General features: G+C 44.0%; 1 pseudogene; it reads left to right on the forward strand.

The window, feature by feature from the left end:
* Positions 1–6,258: 6,258 nt before the first annotated feature.
* LOC129627892 (olfactory receptor 1013-like) lies at positions 6,259–7,437 on the forward strand (annotated as a pseudogene).

Genomic DNA, 7,437 nt, shown 5'->3' on the forward strand with positions numbered 1-7,437 from the left:
GTATGAGAATCTTTTGGTAAAGTTCTCTGGGTTCCATACCAGTTTCCGGGATTCTTCCCAGGAGACATCACCCTGTATGTCTTTCAGTGAATCTACAGAAAACTCTACAGACTCCCTTGAAAAGGAGGCCACATCTGCTCTGCTGGATTCATGTCCAAGAGGCTTGGGAAAAATCAAACCAACCAATCCCTGGAGGTAAAACTGAAAAAGAACCAGAGGATGAAAGAGGAATCGCAAAGATGATGTTGGTCTTCGTTTGCTGCCAGACTATCTTCTTAGTGCCAGCGCCTAAGCAATACTTGGCTAATCAGTACTTGCAGGCTGGTGGGGAGGCCCTTCTCCAGCAGACATTCTGGTTCTAGTACTACCCTATTGCGTACTATCTGTGTCACCTTGAGCAAGTTACTGAACTTCTCTGTGCCTCTGTTTTCTCAACTATAAAATGGGAATACGAGTATCATTTCTTTGGTGAGGATCATGTGTTTATGCCTGGCATAAAGTAAGTGCTAAATAAATGTCAGCTAGCATTAATATTATTGCCTGAGCTTACCAATAACTGGAGTCAAAGTGCATGTGGGAGTCAAGAGCAGCCGTGAAAATGCAGCTCACTGCCCTGTCCTCACCACCTGCAGCACAGTAACCAACACAAAAGCTCTGACTGCTGCTGCCATGGTTGTGACATACACTGGAGTCCCCAGGTTGGAGGGGAGATCTGTGCTGCAGGGTGGGGAGCAGATGGTTTCTCCCCACTGTGGGCCCACCAGGACCTCCCCCACAACCCCCCCGGGATCCAGGCCTCACTGGGTGGATGGTCACCAGCAGCCCATCATAGGCAGTGGGCTTCCTTGTATGGGAGGTGGTCCTCCCAAAGACCCAGCGCCAAACTCGGCTGGACAGATTTCTGAGGGCTGAAGAGGGTGATGGAGGAGCAGCGGGGACACCCTGAAAGAGACTGCTTCCTTCCCAGCTCAGCCACAGGCAGCAGAAGGTTCTCAGCCAGGTGGCTGGGGCCTAGGGGAGGCCCTTCTCCAGCAGGAACCCATCCGGGTCCATGGACAGAGGGTGGAACCTCTCACAGTCACCTGGCAAGGTCTGCTTCCAGACTCGCCCTTGGCTTTCTCGGCCTGTTCTTCCGCCAGCTTTTCCTTCTCTTTATCACAGCGTGTCTCAGGCCAGAGCTTCTCAAGAAGCTTCTCCAGGATCAGTGAGAGGGAGCCAGGTCAGCCTCCAGCCTTGGCTGCACACCGTGGCCTCAGGGGCTTCTCTTTGTCCTCCCTCCTGTGGATGGAACCCAGACTCTCCGATGTTGGCAGGTACTGGGCAGGCCCTGCCTCCCGCCCCTCCCCTCGGTGTATCCAACGTCGCTCTGGAGTGTTAATTTTAACTTTCTATTAAATTTTTTTTAGTCTTGTTACTAAAGCTGTCTGCTCTTTGAGGGCAAAACACTAGCGTGTCCACAGTCCATGTGTCTGCAGTGCACCTTGGCCCCGATACAAGGTTCTCCATGGTTGCATGTTGGCTTCTCTGAAGAGGGACTGGGAAGTCCTCCAAGTTCTACTCCCTTGGACAGGGCTGGGATTAAGGAGTCCAAGCTCGTTCTGCTTGTTGCTCCAGGCCAACGAATCCGGAGACGAGTTGTTGGAACAGGGGATAAAGACTCTCGTCAGAAAGCAAGCTGACAGGGAAAGGGAACCTCACCTGTCAGACAGCCATCTTCCGTTCCACCGAAAGTGGGGGCCTTTATTTATAGAAGGGGCGGGGCTTACTGTGGCTCTAACCAATGGCCGAGTGGCCACTTCCGGTCGCTGGTGGTCAGTTACTCTTAAATGGCCTCCTGCCTGGGGCAGGGGTTTGCTGTGGCGCCGGCCAACGGTGGAGCATGGCTACCCCAGCTTGTGCCCGCCTCCTGGCCTCCGTGCCCAGAGCAGCAAAGTGCCACAGCAGAAAGCAGCCAGTCAGAAGTATCAGCCGTTCCGGCAGTCGTCCTCCAGGTCTCAGCGGAGCAAGTCGTGCAGGCGGGAGAGGCAGCAGTGGCCGTAGAGACAGAGGAGGTGCCGCCAACTGGGATCACCGTCTGAGGCGGCGGGTGCCAGGGGCTCACCCCACAGCCAGCCTGTGACCACCAGGGTGGCCCCGGATGGACAGCGGGAGCAGCTGGCATGCCTGGTGGCAAGAGGGGCTCCAGGCGGAGAGGTGCAGGGTAGTGGCCCTGGCCTCCGCGGAAACGAGTAGGACGGTGCAATAGAGGCAATAGCCCATCACGTCTAAAGTTCGGAGTACAGTGGCCACCACTACACTGGTGGCTTTTTCCCTCAGAAATTCCAGCCAGGACCTTGTACCCTCTGCAGGACCGCTCTGAGATGTGTTTGGTGGCTTGAAGAGAAGAGAAAAAACAACAGCCCTTGAAAAACGTATTTACTGAACAGGCCCTCAGGGCAACTCTGGTGCTAGAGTTATAACAAAACCACTGCTTTTAAGGAGCTGATGTTATTTTCCGGTTCTCCTTAAATTTTATGAAGAGCAAGTATATACTTATTCATTTGGCATGCTTCTGTGTTAAAACTTATATCCCAATGAAATGAGATAACAAATGATTTCGGATGGTGTTGAATACTGTGAAGGAAATAAAAGAGGTTAGTGCTTAGGGAATGACAGACTCTCGTAGGGAGGGAACAGGGATTTCGTGCATAAGTTTGATTAGATAGCAGGGGGCCAGGATAATAAATATGTACCCATCGTGAAAATATCTGGGAGATCCAGATAGCTAGGACATCAAGTTCAAAGCTATTGGTGAGGGGAAGAAGAGGGTAAACAATGAGAACAGTTAGAAAGCTGATGCAGTAGCCCATGAAAGCTGACCAGTGCCAGGCAAGGTACGGAATTCCCTAACAATTATTGCCTTTTTATAAGCCCCAATAATGCCTTGTATTTAAATCGATATTGAGAGTCCCTTGGACTGCAAGGAGTTCCAATCAGTCCATTCTAAAGGAAATCAGTCCTGGGTGTTCTTTGAAGGACTGATGCTAAAGCTGAAACTCCAATACTTTGGCCACCTCTAGCGAAGAGCTGACTCATTGGAAAATACCCTGATTCTGGGAGGGATTGGGGGCAGGAGGAGAAGGAGATGGCAGAGGATGAGATGGCTGGATGGCATCACTGACTCCATGGACATGAGTTTGAATAAACTCTGGGAGTTGATGATGGACAGGGAGGCCTGGCATGCTGCAATTCATGGGGTTGCAAAGAATCGGAGATGACTGAGTGACTGAGCTATCTGAACTGAACCTATTAATCTCTAGAAAGTAAGGAGCAAGCTCATGATCAGAGAGTAAGTGAGGAATAGATATAGAACTATTAAGAGAATCCAAATCTAGGGCTGAAAATGCCACATTGTGGTTTAGGGCAGCCTTACTCTCTCATCTCTTCAGCTCTGCCTATTCCTTCCACCAAAAAACATGTGTCAGCATGCAAATTCAGTTGGTATGAGTCAGCATTTGAGTTTGTTCCACTGAGGCATAGACTCAAGTCACTGTTGTGCAGCCTTTTTCAATTGACTGAGCAAAGGGATCCAAGTTGCAGGCTTTAACAATTCCTTTCACTTCGGAGTGTTATTATTTTTTAATCTCCATATGGAACAGAGAACATCAGGATTGCAGCTGGATTCTAGGCAGCAATTACAAGGAATTTTGGGAATGCCTGTCATGAGAAGAATGATTAATTAATTATTCTTTAAAACATTTATTGAACACCTGGTCAGTGCCAAACATTGGATTGGGCCTGGTGATAAAATAATAACAACATATAGGGTGGTCACTACCCTCCTGGTGTTTTCAGTTTTCAGTGTTTGCACAGGCAGAAATAAATTGTATAAGTGAGGCACATAGGACACAGAGTTCATGAAGGGAGATTTAACCTAGTCAGTTAAATCTGGGAGGATTTCCCAAGAAAACTGTGCTTGTACAAATAATAGAAAATACTTTCATTATTTTTTATATAAGTATCATTGATTCACACTATTAATTTTAGTTCTAGGTGTAGGTCATGATGATTCAGCATTTTTAAAGTTAATCAGATCAGATCAGATCAAATCAGTCACTCATTCGTGTCCGACTCTTTGTGACCCCATGAATCGCAGCACGCCAGGCCTCCCTGTCCATCACCAACTCCCGGAGTTCACTCAAACTCATGTCCATCAGTCAGTGATGCCATCCAGCCATCTCATCCTCTGTCGTCCCCTTCTCCTCCTGCCCCCAATCCCTCCCAGCATCAGAGTCTTTTCCAATGAGTCAACTCTTTGCATGAGGTGGTCAAAGTACTGGAGTTTCAGCTTTAGCATCATTCCTTCCAAAGAAATCCCAGGGCTGATCTCCTTTAGAATGGACTGGTTGGATCTCCTTGCAGTCCAAGGGACTCTCAAGAGTCTTCTCCAACACCACAGTTCAAAAGCATCAATTCTTTGGTGCTCAATACCCCACTAAAATTATTACAAGATAATGGCTATATATTGGCTATATATTCCCCATTTATATTCTACAATTTATCCTTGTTGCTTATCTAGAAAATTATTTTTGAATGCCTCTGAAAAGCCAAAGCAAAATACACTGAAGAAATGAAGTTGAAGTAATATTGAGGAAAAAACTGGGACACTATTCCACTGTCATTCAGGCTTCCGGCTGTGTTCTTTGAACAGAAGCTCAGTCCTGCCTTAGGGCTTTTGCACTTGGCTGATGCCTCTGCTCCTTAGAATCTGATTGCAGGCTCCTTCATATTCTTCTTATGGTCACTTTTCCATGACCCTCCTTGTTTTGATTAGTCCCTGCTTATCACTCTCAAAACACCCTTTTGTTTTCTTCAGATGTGATGATCTTGGTTTTTCTTCCATTTATTTATTTAATTTTTTTTCCTACTAGATTGTGAGCTTCAAGAACCTGGGCTCCTGGATCTCTTGGTCACATCATCTGGTCCAAGTTTGACACGTGGTAAGTGCTCAATAAATATTGAAAGCTCAGTAAATAATGGAGGATAAATGTTTGCACAAGAAGGTTTATACCTTCTACAGCTGTATGTAAGCTGTGGGAACAGTCAACTTTCTTTCACACAGAAGCTCTACAGGTGACTTTTATCATGAGACTCTGGCAATTAGTAAAACACTAATTTGAAAAGATATGTGCATCCCAATGTTCCCAGCAGCACTATCTACAAAAGACAAGATAAGGAAGCAATGCAAGTGCCCATCAACAGATGATTGGGTAGAGATGTAATATACGTATGTACATAGCAGAACATTGCGAGCTACAAAAATTAATGAAATTCTGCCATTTACAACAATGTAGATTAATCTAGAAAATACTAAGTGAAGTAAGATGAAGATAAATACTGTATGGCATCACATATGTAGAATTTAAGAAGTAATACAAATGAATATATATGCAAAACAGAAATAGACTTACAGCTACAAGAAACAAATTAGTGGTTACCAATGGGGAAATGAAGGTAAAGGGACAAATTAGGGATATGGGATTAAGAGATACAAATTACTATATACAAAATAGATAAGCAACAAAGATACAATGTATAGCACAGAGAATCATAGCAAGTATCTTGTAATAACTTTAATGGAGTATAATCTGTAAAAATGCTGAATCATTATGCTGTACACTTGAAATTAATGTAATAATGCAAATCAACTAAACTTCAACTTTAAGAAAAAGAACTTGAACATCTTAATGGGCCATATTCTGCCAACCACATTCCCCCAAATCATTCAGTTTGATAAGTTTAGTTTCTTGTTTTTAATTCTTATTTCTATAGGAAATTATACCACATTTTGAACACAATTATCCATTGATTAATATTTTCACTTCCTTTCAGCATGCATTTGAATGTCATACATACATAGATATGGTTTCAAATTCCTATTATCTAAGTAAACCTATGTATTATTCAAGTTATACATTTTATTATTAATTTTTTAAACTTTATTTTTAGCTGTTTTATTGGTTTTGTGGATAAAAAGTTAAATAAAATATAAGTATTGCCTTCAAAGAAATTAGCATAAATGCACTTTCAAGGTTATTCCAAAGTGTGGCCAGACTAATAAAAGTATGCTTCTTCTGGTAATTCATTAGCAAAAACAAAGATTTAAGAGCTCAAATGCAAACTCCCTTTTTTATGTCTTCCACGTGCTCCCCAATCACTCTAGCTGCAAACAGAAAAGAAGATGAACAAATTACCATCTCTCAAAAGGAGAATGATTAGAAAAAAATGTATAGTGACAAACTATATTATGTTCATAATCTGGTCTTTCAAGGCAGCATAGAAAGATTTCACAGTTTTCTAACAGGAATAATTTCCAGTTCAGCATAAACAATTTTTTTTTAATGAACATGGTATATGCATCAGTTGAGTATTTAAACAATCTAAAATGACATATAATGGGGAAGCTGATAACATCAATACCTTAAATCATGACATATTGATCATTTTTTTACAGAAAGGAATGAAAAAAATCTCAGACTCAATGGATGAAAAAAATTATACCACAGTGAAGGAGTTCATACTTTTAGGATTTACGACAGACCTGTGTTTACGGAGAGCTCTCTTTTATATCTTCCTCATCATATATATCAGCAGTCTTTTAGGGAACATCACCCTGGTTTCTTTGATCTGTGCTGATTCTCGGCTCCACACACCCATGTATTTCTTCATTGGGAATCTTTCGTTCCTGGATCTCTGGTATGCTTCCGTCTATGCCCCCCAAATCCTGATGACCTGCATCTCTGACGACAAGCACATCTCTTTTGCTGGCTGCCTAGCTCAGTTCTTCTTCTCCACTGGACTGGCCTACAACAAGTGTTACCTGTTGCTGCCATGGCTTATGACCGCCATGTGGCCATCTCTCACCCGTTGTTTTACTCCCAGGCCATGTCCCCAGGTTTATGTGCCAGTCTTGTTGCGGCTTCCTACTTTAGTGGCTTTGTGAACTCAACCATCATCACCAGCTTCTGTGGGAACAACGTCATTGATGATTTCTTCTGTGACCTGCCCCCCCTTGTCAAGTTGGCCTGTGATATGAAGGAAAGCTACCAAGCTGTGCTGTATTTCATACTTGCCTCCAACGTCATCACTCCTGCCATGCTTATCCTTGCCTCCTATTTCTTCATCATTGCTGCCCTCTTGAAGATCCGCTCCACCCAAGACCTCTTGAAGGCCTTTTCCACCTGTGGCTCTCACCTGAAAGCTGTCACCTTGTACTATGGGTCAGTTCTCTTCATTTACTCCCGGCCAAGCACGAACTATGCCCTGGAGAGGGATAAAGTGGTGTCTGTGTTCTACACAGTGGTGATTCCCTTGCTGAATCCCTTGATCTATAGCTTAAGAAATAAAGATGTTAAAGATGCCTTGAGGAAAATGTTAGATAGAGCAAAGTTTCTTTAG

The sequence above is a fragment of the Bubalus kerabau genome, chromosome 15 (assembly GCF_029407905.1).
Source record: "Bubalus kerabau isolate K-KA32 ecotype Philippines breed swamp buffalo chromosome 15, PCC_UOA_SB_1v2, whole genome shotgun sequence".
Lineage (NCBI taxonomy): Eukaryota > Metazoa > Chordata > Mammalia > Artiodactyla > Bovidae > Bubalus > Bubalus kerabau.